Raw genomic sequence first — 14,112 nt, forward strand, 5'->3', positions numbered from 1 at the left:
TGAAAGAAATTTTCTCTATGGAGTTCGATGGGCAAACACTATTAAGTGCAACCAATCTCCTTTCTCCATTTTCCTCATTCCTTCGCATCAAAATTCAATACGTGGTTCGTCTTATATAAGGTTCTTCAAGTCTCGTTTAAATCGTTGAAGTGGTGAGAATGCGAAAAGCTTCTCACAGGTGGTGGGCATGATCATGCACCATGCATTTGGGACACGACACATGCTAATTCAAATAAGTACCTATTTCGGATGGAAAATCACAAGGCTGCAGTGACAGAGTTGGCCTGGTGTCCTCATGACACGTCTTTGTTGGCATCATGCAGAGGATCAACGAATAGGTGCATTAAACTTTTGAATTGCAGCATGAGAGTTCTCGTGTTTTTTAAAAGCACCAAGACAACATATCAAGTGTGTTGTAGTGGAATTGATAGGCCTTTTTTTGAATCAATTCACTTCTCATTTTTGTCTACACTTTTCCTCTCATTTGACATTTGGTACACGTTTTTTTTCCCTCTTCTCCTCTCCATTTGACACATGACACACATTTTTATGCTCACTCTTCTACTCTTCTCCTCTTAGATTAACACATTTTCCTCTCAAATTGACACCTTTGACACCTTTTTCTCATAATTTGACATTTTTTTAACTATGGTACTTGGTTTATTGAAATACCGGATAAGTACTGAGAGGTAGTTTTTTTAAATATACAGAAGGTGCCATGATGAGAGGCCATGGGGGGAGTCTGCTTATAGTTTGTCTAGAAGTGGATTTCTTACAAAATGTTTTCCCTCACTCACCAATGTATTAAAAGTGCTAAGGGAGGTTGGTGGTACATTTTCAATCCCCATAGATTCACCCACTTTCTTGGTCTTGAAATGGAGCACAATAGTAACTGGAAACTAAAACACCAACTAGTAACCATAAGGGAATTAATAAGATTTTGTTGCGGGATCTCTATGAACTCCTTTGCAAGAGCATTTACCAATTGAACTAATCCTTAGTGCTACTAGCTCTTAACTAAACCTTTGACACTTTATTATTAAAAACATTAAAATAAAAAACATGTATAATTAGTGGTTGATATATTCCAATTTATCAAATAACTTAACAATCACAATATCAATTAGTTAATAAGGGAAAATTTTATCAATGGCATGAGGACAAATATTATTGAAGTAGCTTATTTATATGGTGTGCATGGAAATTGTTTTATACCTCAATGCATTTTTCTTTTCCATTTAGTCCAATAGGTTCCTTTCTTCGAGAAACATATCAAACACTAACATTTATTAATGACTTCTAAATATAAAAAGCTCCAAAGTGGAATGATATTTGTTTATATTGGAATTGTAGTCCACTAGTTTTACCCATTAGGATTAGTAAAGGCACTTCAATAAATTTAATATATCAATTCAAATTACACAAGTGACACCATACAAAGAGAAAAAACTAATCTGAGGTTGGTTATTATCATATTTGCATTGAAATTATACATTTTTTTTTTGGTTAAGTCAGGAGAAAGAATCTATCACTATGGAAAAGGGGCAAACAAGAAGTTATTTTTTTTGCAAGGAAATTCCAAATACATTATCACATTAGTTTAGTGGTTGCCATTTATTAATATAAGTATGCAATTGAGGAATGGAAATGGAATCCAAACGAGAGACCATGAAATTAACAAACCTTGGACTTTGTGTGAGATCACTGCCTTATACCCTAATTTTCTTAGGAGTTTCTCCTATGATATGGTGAAGCATGTATCCCAACATAGACTAAATTAAATTAACACCCAATTTTTCACTAGTGTAGATATTATATCTTGTACCAAATGGAAGTAGTTCATAGTCATGGCCCTCCATATCAACATTTTCTTCAATAAATATCTTAGGCTTGAAGGTAAATGGGCTCTTCCATATAGTTAGGTCTTTAAAAATGGCTTGCATATTTACATGTATATTAGATCCTTTAGATATATTATGACAACCAATCGTCAATATTTTATGTTTTTCTATGCAAAATCATTAGAGAAGTGGGTGGACATGCAAAGGGCCTTTTTTGTGATATATTAATGAATTATAGATGATGAAAATCAATGTCACTCATCACTTTATCTAGTTTGTCTTGTGATAAAAATATAAACATACCATTCCATAGATAAAAATATTAATAAGATCCCCTAGAGGAACTATTAATGAAGATGATCCCAAATAAACACAATACGTTTTGTCAAAAATATCTTCATCCCAACATGATGCTCACACTACTATGTGATATTGTATATATTTCTTTTATTGATGCTTACAGATCTTATGTCACTCCAAACTTAATACATCCTCCTAACAACATTTCAATCCTTACATATAAATCTTAATATTAAATATACATTAACCTTTTCCATAATAGTAATGGATATAAAAAATACAACCTCAAAAAATCTAATTCTTCTAAATAAGAACCAATTTTAACTTTAACACCCTTTATATATATCTAACCTTTTATATATTTTACACAATCAAAAATTATTTTGTTTCAAACTCTTTTTCAAGTCGCCTAAATGTATTTTCCTATAATAGTTCTGTGCTTTTTATCTTAATGTTAAATAAAATAGTAATAGACATAAAAATGTTCTAATTCTTCTAAATTAGAACCAATTGTAAATCTAATAACCTTTTATATATTTTTCAATTGTAACTCTAATAACCTTTTATATATTTTTCACGATCAAAAGTTGTTTTGTTTCGAACTGTTTTTTGGGTCGTTCTTACTTTCCCATACTCGGTTCAATTTCCTCTTCTTTCTACTCGCTCAATTGATTCTGCAGGGGAGCCCATAACTAAAGGGAAAAAACGAAGAGCAGTGTGGAGATTGCTAGGAGTCACAGAACTGTTGTCCCTCCTCACCATGACACCTCTAGCAGGGCTGTAGGATTTACTCTCAGCATCCATGGGGTGCAGAGTATGGAATGAAGTGCTCATGCAAAAATACCAAAAGCTCAGGTTCCGTGCACTCCTTTCTCTCATTTTTTCTCTTCAAACACGTCAAATACTTAAATCTTTCTAAATGTATGGATCAATTGCAGGACCAAGATATCCAGTTGGCCTCCAAATCCATTAAAAACCTAGTTAGAGAACCCTGACCAACCATAGGAATGTATTTCAAATCTAGGGTTTGTGAATAAATGTACTCCGTTGAAGGATGTTGCCACTTTGATACCCAATTTGTAGGATTTAGGTATTAAGGCCTTGACTAGGGTTTACAAAATCTTAGCCCTATTTATAGCGGGAAAATCCTCAATTTTTCCTACTTGTTCTCCTTCTCAGACCTTGACTACACTTTGTAGTCTTGTACGCAGCTCCTCAACACATAAGCCCCTCAATACATCCGAATTACCCTCTAATGGTAGCGATTTCTAGTGGAATTTGGTCACGACCCTTTGTATTTTCTTCTCAGATTCTCAACGAAAGTGCGGAATTCCACATTTAGCACAATCGTCGCCTTGTGAGTAGATAATGTAACATTGGGACTATCAGGAATGCACCAGCGACAAACACTCCGCTTATGTTGTAGTAATCTACAAGCTGCAATGGTGTTTTGGAACGCACGTAGGAAACACCATTCATTGCATAACATTGTTTTCCATTGATGATGGGGACTTAGTTTGAGAGGATTATTGTTCGATTAATGTTGATTTTCCCATAGTGGAAAGATTCTTGTGGATTGGGACGAGTCGCACTGGCTGTCAAGTTCCATCTATACAACAATAGCCATTCAAATTTTGAGAACATGTTGACTCCAAACTTTGCCCCCAACCTGGATGTAGGCAATCTCCTTTAGGTCCTTTCCTAGGTTAGCCCTAATGCATACTTGACATTGTGGTCTAGGGTTAAAAATCCTAATTAGTTTGTCATAGATGAAACTCCTAATAGGAGCTGAAATTTGCACCAAGAACCCCCAAAATTACTTGGAAGCCCAAAAAGATTAACCTAAACAGGGAAGGACAGTTGAGTGGTTTGTTTTGTAGAGAAATCTTCCTCCTAGGGATACAACATCACCATTGTTTTAGCATAACCAAAGGCCCTGAGCACAGTGGGTTTTCTCTTTAAAAGAGAACAAGGAATAACCCTTTGTCAGGTTATGGGTGGCTGAACTATGCCAATTGTAAGGCTCCTAGACTTCCTTTACATAGGGCTTTATGATGGTCTTGGGTAGGATCTAGCTCCACAAAATAGTCCAACAAAGTAAAGTGTTTGAATTTATCATAGAGAATAAATTGTTCATTATCAGGAATTCCATTCTCATGAATGTCATTACCTTTGTCGATTTTGTGGAAGAATAAAATGAAAGAAGATAAATTGCAAAACGTAGAAAGAAAAGTAAAAAATAAAATAGAAGAAGAGGGAAAATGTAGAATTTCAAACAGGATTATTTTTTCCCTAACAAAGTTAAAGTTTTCACATTGGTATGATTTGAATCTTAATAAATATACGTTTGTTTTCTAAATACCTTCTTTGATGCTATGTGTTTGAATTGATTATGCAATTGTTTTAATTGAATGGTTTATAATTATTTTTTCATTCAAGTAATAGTTCTGATTCTTGAATTTTTGTTAAGTGTCTTTATTTTCTATAGTACCTAGTGGTATCTTTAATGTGTCAATGATTTTCAACTCAAGACCTAGATGTAGGAAATTGATTGCGTTTGTTTTCAACTCACTTATTCTTAAGGTCATGGCTGTCTATTTTTTTTTTTGGTTTGTCTATTTTTTTGTCTAGCTTGTTTCAGATACTCGCCAAACCTTAAAGAAATTAAGGTTGCGAAACACAACAAATTTCGGAGAGAAAGACTGTATTACCTAAGAGAAAACGTCCCAAGGTCTTGAACCTTCAAATAATGATTCTAGGACTTTGAAATCTGACTCCATTCATTGTTATGAATGATAGTTGTTTATGTAGATAAGTAGATGATTGGCCAATACAGTCCAATATATGTAAACTGAAGGTGGTAAATGTGGCCATTGCAAATGTTGGCCACCATATGTTATAAAAAAGTTTGGGACATCATTGTTTGAAGTTGATTTTTTTTTTTTCTCCCATACATGTGACCAACAAATTACATGAATTTATTTACATCTTATTTTGTATGGCACTCTCTGTTTGATGAATGACAAGATATTTTTTCTGATTAGTTATGAATGTGGAATAAAAATCCTTCAGTTTTAGAAGCTTTGAGGAAGAGGTTTTGATTTTTTTTTGCTCTTTGATATTTGTACATACTTCTTATGCTCCTTGTTCTTATCTCTGTTCATTGTGCACATTTTATGTTTAATACCAAGGCATGTTCTCAACAAAAAGTGTGCAACAATATCATAAATGAAGGATATAGAGAAGACCTTCCCTATTGTGTGTCGAATTCAAAGTGAGTGGTAAACCCTAAATGATGAAGTTCATGGCTGTCTATTTTTTTTTTTTCTGGTTTGTCTATTTTTTTGTCTGGTTTGTTTCAGATACTCGCCAAACCTTAAAGAAATTAAGGTTGTGAAACACAAGAAAGTTCAGAGAGCAAGACTGTATTACCTAAGAGAAAAACTCCCAAGTTTTTCAACCTTCAAATAATGATTCTAGGACTTCGAAATCTGACTCCATTCATTGTTATGAATGCTAGTTGCTTATGTAGGTAAGTAGATGATTGACCAATGTAGTCCAATATATGTAAACAGAAGGTGGCAAATGTGGGCATTGCAAATGTTGGCTACCATATGATATAAAAAAATTTGGGACATCATTGTTTGAAGTTGAATTTTTTTCTTTTCTTTTGAATCAAACCCATACATGTGACCAACAAATTACATGAATTTATTTACATCTTATTTTGTATGGAACTCTCAATTTGATGAATGACAAGATATTTTTTTTGATTAGTTATGAATGTGGAATAAAAATCCTATAGTTTTAGCAGCTTTGAGGAAGAGGTTTTGATTTTTTTTTTCTCTTTGATATTTGAAAGAAAAATTGTTGGTGGTCAAACTGTTTTTTTACTCAAGCATAATATGTTCCTACCAAAACAGTATTTTAGCATAGTTTTGACTCTAGCAGTTCATAGCTATTTAGACCTCCATGTTATATATGTAGGCTAATCAGGAATTCCTTGTTCATTATTCTCTCTGTGTAGATTTTTTCATTTTTTTTAATCTACATGTCTAGCGCAATATTGTAATTACCTAAGAGAAAAACTCCCGAGGTTTTCAACCTTCAAATAATGATTCTAGGACTTCGAAATCTAACTCCATTCATTGTTATGAATGCTAGTTTCTTATGTAGGTAAGTAGATGATTGACCAATGCAGTCCAATATATGTAAATGGAAGGTGGAAAATGTGGGCATTACAAATGTTGGCCACCATATGATATAAAAAATTTGGGACATCATTGTTTGAAGTTGATTTTTTTTCTTTTGAATTGAACCCATACATGTGATCAACAAATTACATGAATTTATTTACATCTTATTTTGTATGGCACTCTCTATTTGATGAATGACAAGATATTTTTTTTTGATTAGTTATGAATGTGGAATAAAAATCCTTCATTTTTAGAATCATTGAGGAAGAGGTTTTGATTTTTTTTTCTCTTTGATATTTGTACATACTTCTGATCCTTGTTCTTATCTCTGTTCATTGTACACATTTTATGTTTAATACCAAGGCATGTTCTCAATAAAAAGTGTGCAAAAATATCATAAATGAAGGATATAGAGAAGACCTTCCCTATTGTGTATCAGATTCAAAGTGAGTGGTAAACCCTAAATGATGAAGTTAGAAAATACATCTTTTAAATCATTGTTTGAATGTTTTTGAAACCGATATTTGAAAGAAGAATTGGTGGTCAAACTATTTTTTTACTCAAACATAATATGTTCCTACCACAATTGGCTTTTAGCGTAAGAGAGTTTTGACTCTGGAAATTCATAGCTATTTAGACTTCCATGTTATATATGTAGGGTAATCAGGAATTCCTTGTTCATTATTCTCTCTGTGTAGATTTTTTCATTTTTTTTAATCTACATGTCTAGCACAATATTGTAAATAGAGAGTTTGAGTCTCAGGGTTGTTGAAAAGTGTAACTAGGTTCAATCTTCATAATGACATGTGTAATTGTGATTTTATGTAATTGATGTAAAGAAGAAAATAAAATTATTTTTGTAATGCCTGAATCATGGGTTTCATGATCAAGAAATTTTATTTTAGTTAAGGTTCCCATTGTGAGCCTATAGGTTTTGTCATGAAGTCATAAAAGTCAAATTGAGTCAATGTCATGTATGAATGACCCTTCTTGGGCATGTTACATTTGTATATGAGTCAATGAAAAAGTAAAAAATCCCTCTAAGACCAAGCTCAAGCTCCTCCAAGAAGTCAGCCTCAAGATGATCTCCAAAAGGCATGTCGGCCTAGTCTCCAAATCAAGTCGACTTATTTACATGAGAAAACTACTATAAATAGGGCAGCTCAGCCTCATTTGAGATAGATTTTCGGTGAAGGTATGAAGCAAGGAAGAAGTGTGAAAAGGTCAAGGAAGATAGCCTCATAGCCAGTGAGAATAAGGAAGGAAAAGTGAAGTTGTTTGGGTTTGTTTTAGGGCTGAAATCCTCCACACGTGTGAAGAATCTATGCCGTCAAAACTGTAGAAACAGTCGAAGTATCGCAGTCATACTTGAAGGTTGAATCTAAGAGAAATTTAAGGTGAATCTCAAGCAGAGCTTGAAAGAAAGAAGTCTCCTTCTAGAGCGAAGAATATCAAGGGTCAAAGTTGGTAAAATCACATGTGCTAGGGTTTCTGAAATAGGGCCTAGAAGTGCAGTGTTGAACCAAGGGGTTAGGAATAGTCTGTGGAGTGCTAGTGAGGGATGACCCAAGGAAAGGATAGGCTCTTGTGTTTATTTATTGCCACTGTGAAGCAATCCGAGAAGTGTGGGAGTGTTGAGAAATATAAGCAGTTGAAACCCACTAAGAAAAGTTCAAATTCAGGGACAAAGCACTAGAAGGATTTAAATAATTGCAATGTTAAATCAATTTCAAGTAAGAGGCAAGAGGATCAAAGAATTGTACTGTGAATCCTCAATCTGGGGGAAGTTTTACCAAGTCTATTAGGAAGATGCCAATTTCACTTCACGAGCTCCATTATACTGCCAATAGGGCACAATATGAGGAGCTGAAGAAAAAGGCCTTTTTTCCTTATAGACAGGGCTTTTTGCCTTATAGACAGGGTCTGCTTGGGTGTTTGGGCTTCACGTCTAAAGGTTCTCCCAAAAATGTGGATATGGAGCAGGGCACAATGCCCATTCTTAGTAATGAATGGTTTGTGCCTATTTTCTTTTGTAATTTCCAGATTGAAAATTCGTTTCCAAGTATTTTTATGTTTTCATTTATGTGCAAGCCATTCAGGGCCAATGGATTTTTATTTCTTGAAAATATGGGAATTAGGCCACATAGAATAAGGTAACATTCCACCCGCAATATTCATTTCATATGCTGCTACTAGATAGACAATGTGTTGAGCTTGATTAAAATGAGGAATATTGAAGATCCTACTGCTAGAACAGTGGGGAAGTTGTCAAAATCTATCATTTTTAAGAAATTCAGAGGTAATGATGTGCAGTGTGTTGAAAGATAAAACTTGTGAAGGAAATCTGGGAGAGAAATCAAAGCTACTGATTGGTAGCATGAGATTTCCATTCATTGGAGAAACTCTCGAAAATATTTCTCCATTCAAGACCTCTGATGGTGGTCCCTTCCTTCAAAAAATAATTTCAAGGTATCAAATTTAGTTCTCTGTAGTTCTGCATTGTTGCACCCATATTAGTTTTTTTGTTTTTCAATTTATTTATTCATGTTGCTGTGCATTTGAGATATAATGAAAATATTTCTTGGGTATTGAATTAATGAACATGTATGGAAACATATTCAAAATCCACATATTTGGGAATCCTACCATCATAATGGCTAGTGTAGAAACAAACCAATTTGTTTTCCAAAATGAAGGTCGGTTGTTCAAGAGTGCTTATTTGTATCTTCATATTCTTGATGGGTTTACTTGTATCTTCATGGGTGGGAGCTTCTATCCTCTGTGTTGGAGAATGGCTCATAAGGAGAATGCCTCTTGTCAAACATATCTACTCAATCTCGAAGAAAATAAGTGCTACCATTTCTCTAGATATTCTTGAGATTAGACATCATATATTGGGCTTTTTAAAAACATGTTATTGGCATGTTAAATTGTATAACTCCCTTTTAATAGGTACATGTGCATGTCTTCGTTTGACTTTGAGAATCATAAGCATGATGTGGTCTTTTGCATTGCTTTTAGGCTTTAGCACATTTACATTTTAGAAACATGTTTTATTGTATAATCAAGTATCAGGTCTAGAAAATTCTAGATCACTAACACTAAGGAAATACTTTTTTCCTCTAATTTATAGTCAGATTTCAAGAGAGTATGCATTCATGTTTTCAATATTGGTAATATTATTTTCTTATACCTATTTGATATTGCAAAAAATATATTTGATTTAATTTCTAAAGCTTTTCCATAGATTGAAATATAATGGATTCCTAGCTTTCCATTCAATGAGATATGAATTGGTCAAATACAATAAATTTGTGGATACATGTATTATTAATTGAAGAGTTGAAGTTATGATTGTGGGTAAGGTGGTAATTTTTTATTGTTTTGTTAGAAAGTGCTTTTAAAGCTTATACATGGTTTATTCTTTGCATACCAAAACACAAGGGCCTTTAAAGAGGTTGCAATTATTCATCATCCACATGTAGGGGAATATGCCATTGGTTTTATTACATCATCACTTGTCCTTTAGGTTGTTTCTTATGATTTAGATATCCTTGAAGTTGAGTTAATACTAAATCATTCCACATGAATGTTGAAATTGAGTGGCAGATGGAAATGTTTCTTGCATATCTACAAATTGATATCTATTTGCAGATTATCATTATTGTCATAAATAAAACTCCATGTTTATTGGTAAATATGCAATGTCTTTTGAAATGCTATAGTTTAAATAAATATTATTTCAATTTGTATGGAAGGTAGTTCTTACTTTTCTCCCATTGTCATATGCAGGTTGAGACTGGAGATGAAGAACTCTGCGGTGTCTATGTTCCCATGAATCAACTATATATTGGTGACATTTTCCTTGTTAACTGTAAATATATTATTCAACCAAACTTATCTGTTTGTGAAAGCATAGATTGGTACTCATGCATTTTTCTTTCATTACTGTTATTATTTATGGTGTATATGTTTCCATGATATATTTCATTCTTTTTGGGATTTTGTTTCATAGATCTAGGGATGATACTTTACCCTCTTCTTTTCACTTTCCAAAACATGTTCTTGCCATTCTATTTTACACTATAGTTTGCAATAAAATTAGCTATCCATCCTTACTTCCTTGGAGGCATGTGTTGTGACTTCATATCCCAACTTCATTGGAGACCTACATTGTGACTTCATATATTGTACATTTGTAGTAGTGGAAAGTAATCATAGGAAGAAGGAGAAGGTTATTAATGTGGAATGGACTCCCAACATAGGGATATTGCATTGTAGTAGTAAGACCTACAATTCTTATGAGCATCACATAGGTAACAACCACAAACCAAAGAGGGCCCACAAGGCATGACATCAAAAGCACTTGGTGATGTTAATGGCAGAGTGAAGGAGGATGCTATAACATTGGGGACATGCACTCCAAAGGAATGGAATTACATCTAAGCATCTTAATTAAAGATTGTGCAAATCTAGATGTATGATTTAGATCTCATGCACTGGTCCTTCTTGCGCTTGTGGTGGGGAGGAGGCTAATTCGATTTAGCAAAAGCTTTGCAACGTCACAATTGTATTTTCCGTAGGAAAGGATTATGCAAAATTAGATGTAGGGTCTAGATTTGATGCAATTGACCTAGCTTCTTATGTGAAGGGAGATAGCTATTTCTATTTAGCAATAGCTTTGCAGCATCAAAATGCATTTTCCTTTAGAAAAGATTGTGGGGAACTAGATGTAGGATCTAGATCTGATGCACTTGCTCTACTTGCTTATTTGGTATTTGTAGGAGAGAAGGCTATTTGATTCAGAGAAGGCTCCTTGATTTTGCAACAGCTCTGTAGGATCACAAGTGCATCCAATATCAGTTTTTGGAAAAAGAAAATAAAAATTAAAGAGTTAAAACTATACACCCAATACAGGGATGCAAGCGAGTCTGCTTCTGGCTAAAGCCCAGAATTGGGAAGCAAGTATGGGAGGAAAAAATCATAAACCCAATACAGAGAATGGAGAAACGTATAACGAAAACACACCTCAACATGAAAAAGACCAGTATTAGAGCTAATAACATAAACCCAATACAGAGAACAGAAAACCAAATACAGAGAACAAAAAACACTTATGCAGAAAGCATGCCTAAAGACCAGTATTAGAGAGCTAAAAGCATAGACCCAAATGACAAAATATACCTAAAGGCTTGTAGTGAAGCTAAAACCATAAACCCAACACAAAATGGTAGAGAAATCACAACAACAACACCAGGAAGGCATCTAGGAAGGCCAAGGGGAAGTCTTGGCAAGGAACCCAAGAAGGCTTAAATAGAAAAAGTTTATGCAAATTTCCACGGTATCATACAGGGAAGGGAGTTTCCTAGTCTAATCTCAAGTAGAAAAATGTGTGGAGTTGTCCAACTAACATATGGGAAGCAACAGAGACTATTAATAATAATCATAAAGTAGACCTTAAAACTATGAAATGGAAAAGTAGGTAGAAGGTGGTGCACAAGGAGCCGGTGCAGTTTAGCCATTAAACTGTTTGCAAGCTTATTATTATTATTATTATTTTATTTTGGGGTAAATATGCATTATAAAATTTCTTCATAGCATTAAGCTACTTATTTATTGAAAAAGAAAAGAGTCGGATATGTTCAGAGAAATTGATGTCCAGTCAAGCTGAAATTGATATTTGATTTTATCAATTTCCTAGATGTTACAACAATGGTCAGTGGGACCCAAATCACAGTGAATGGACCCAAATCACTGTGATTGGTATGAATATAAAAATGAAAACTTAAAAATCCAGAACTGCAGTTGGAACAGGGTCCAGGGATTGCTTGAATCTCTGCATGTGGAATTTGAAAAATCTGCCAACAGACAAAAGAAAATATTTTAAAATTTTGTTATCATGGAAACCATATTGGGGTTTGATTCATTGTTGTACAGTAGAGGACAACATGGGCGACAACTAATTAGTGGTTGGAATCGGTTTGGATAAATTTAAGGGAAAATAGAGAGTATCACATGTCCCAAATTTTTAGGTACACATAGATGTGATTCAATATGCAAAATTTCGATATGATGAATATGCTTATATATCAAATGAGTTGTTTTTAGTGAGATTTTTTGGAAGTTTTTTAGTGGGTTTTTTAGGTTTAATTTCTCTAAAATCTGGTAGGAATTTATTGAAATCACAAGCTTGATGGGTAACCCCTGCACAATAGAAGTGCCTTAGAGGTTTTTCAAGGTACTAAATCTACATATATAGTGAAAAAATCAGTTTAAATAACACAAATCAAGATTTCACCTCAATTTTTTCTGCCGGATTCCAACATCGGAAAGTCCAAAATATTGCACTAAAAACAACTCCTATATCAAATTGTTAACCCCAACTGGATGAATCCAAATGTAGATTATATGGAAATTGTTTTTAAAAAATATAAGAAGGATGGGATTGGTTGACAATTTTGAGACAAAATGGGGTCACCACTACAGTGTAGTGTCTGTACATTTTGAATGCATGTATGATATATGAAAGAATCAATGTCTTTTACTATTTTGTTTGTTTATGAATGGAAGGCAGACAAGTCTCTTCTGGGTAGGTCCGCTGCAGCACGCCAAGAATCTATGGTAGATGACTACTTTAGAGACTTTTTCTTTTTCTACTTCCTTGTCTTCCTGTATGTGAAGATTTCTGGTGAAGAAATTGAAACCCTTTTACCTATTGATATGTTTCCTTATGTCTCAAGGTATCTAGGTTATTACTAGGAAACCCTTGAAATCCGATCATGCTAATAAGATTTGACTTTTTATAAAAGGATGACATGGGGGTGGGCTTTTATCCACTTATGTGTGCATGGGTCATGAGACCATTGATATAATTTCTTTGGGTGTAACCACATGTATGGTCACATCCTCAAGGTTTCCCCCTAGTTTCTAGGGTAAATGGCCATCACGAGAATCTAATGTTGCCTAGTGCTGAAAAACTCCTCGATTTTCACTATTGGATCTAACTCTTTTGGGTTGTTATGCAAATAGTTAAATATTATTTATTTTCGAGTTATTGGTGTGAATTTGATATTTTTATCATGCTACAAGAAATTTTGGTTATCTTTTTCAGAATGATATGGTTAAGGTAACTTACTCTATTAGGCTATATTCTCTATGATGTGCACCTTGTAACTACAAAACCTGTTACACACATATAATACTTAAAAGTATAAATTGAATAGTTTTTGTAAAGTGAAGTGTTTTAGTGAAAAATGGTGGTTGGAAATCCATGCTTATATATGTTTTCCTTTGGTTAGACTACCTTTTGTTAATTTATTTCATCAATGGAGACTTACTGAACTTTACTCATAGCATGCTCATTGTGACAGAGTTAAGTCAACTGTTGAAGAGATTGAAAGGGAGGAAGCAACATTACTTGAGGATCTTTATTCTGCAGATCGAAAGTTTGCAAAATATTACAATGTAATTGTATGCAAATATGTAGTTTTCACATTCAGTATGTAGAATTTTCTAAAGCTGACTTTATTACTTTATAGAATTTGTTTTAAACATTTTTTCTGACGGTGCACAATGTAATTTTTCTTATTGTTTTTCAAGTTTTCAGTCGTTCAAACATTTTGATAATTGTATTTCACATCTCTGTGATTTTATGCTGTTATTTCAAACGTGTCTTACCGTGCAATGTAATTTTTTGTTGTTGTTGCAGATTTAAAATTTGAAATCTTATTTGTATTTCTGTTTGACATCCATATGTTTGTTGGTTTGTGCACTAT

General features: G+C 33.7%; 1 long non-coding RNA gene across 1 annotated transcript; it reads left to right on the top strand.

The window, feature by feature from the left end:
- The first annotated feature begins 2,737 nt into the window (after nucleotides 1-2,737).
- Nucleotides 2,738-13,900, top strand: LOC149218538 (uncharacterized). Its single transcript, XR_016248626.1, has 3 exons — nucleotides 2,738-2,996; nucleotides 10,130-10,211; nucleotides 13,708-13,900. It is a non-coding gene; the product is annotated as an uncharacterized LOC149218538 (long non-coding RNA).
- Nucleotides 13,901-14,112: the final 212 nt, after the last annotated feature.

The sequence above is a fragment of the Pinus tabuliformis genome, chromosome Q, assembly GCF_031772625.1.
Source record: "Pinus tabuliformis cultivar Carrire ecotype Pingquan chromosome Q, CPIR1, whole genome shotgun sequence".
NCBI lineage: Eukaryota > Viridiplantae > Streptophyta > Pinopsida > Pinales > Pinaceae > Pinus > Pinus tabuliformis.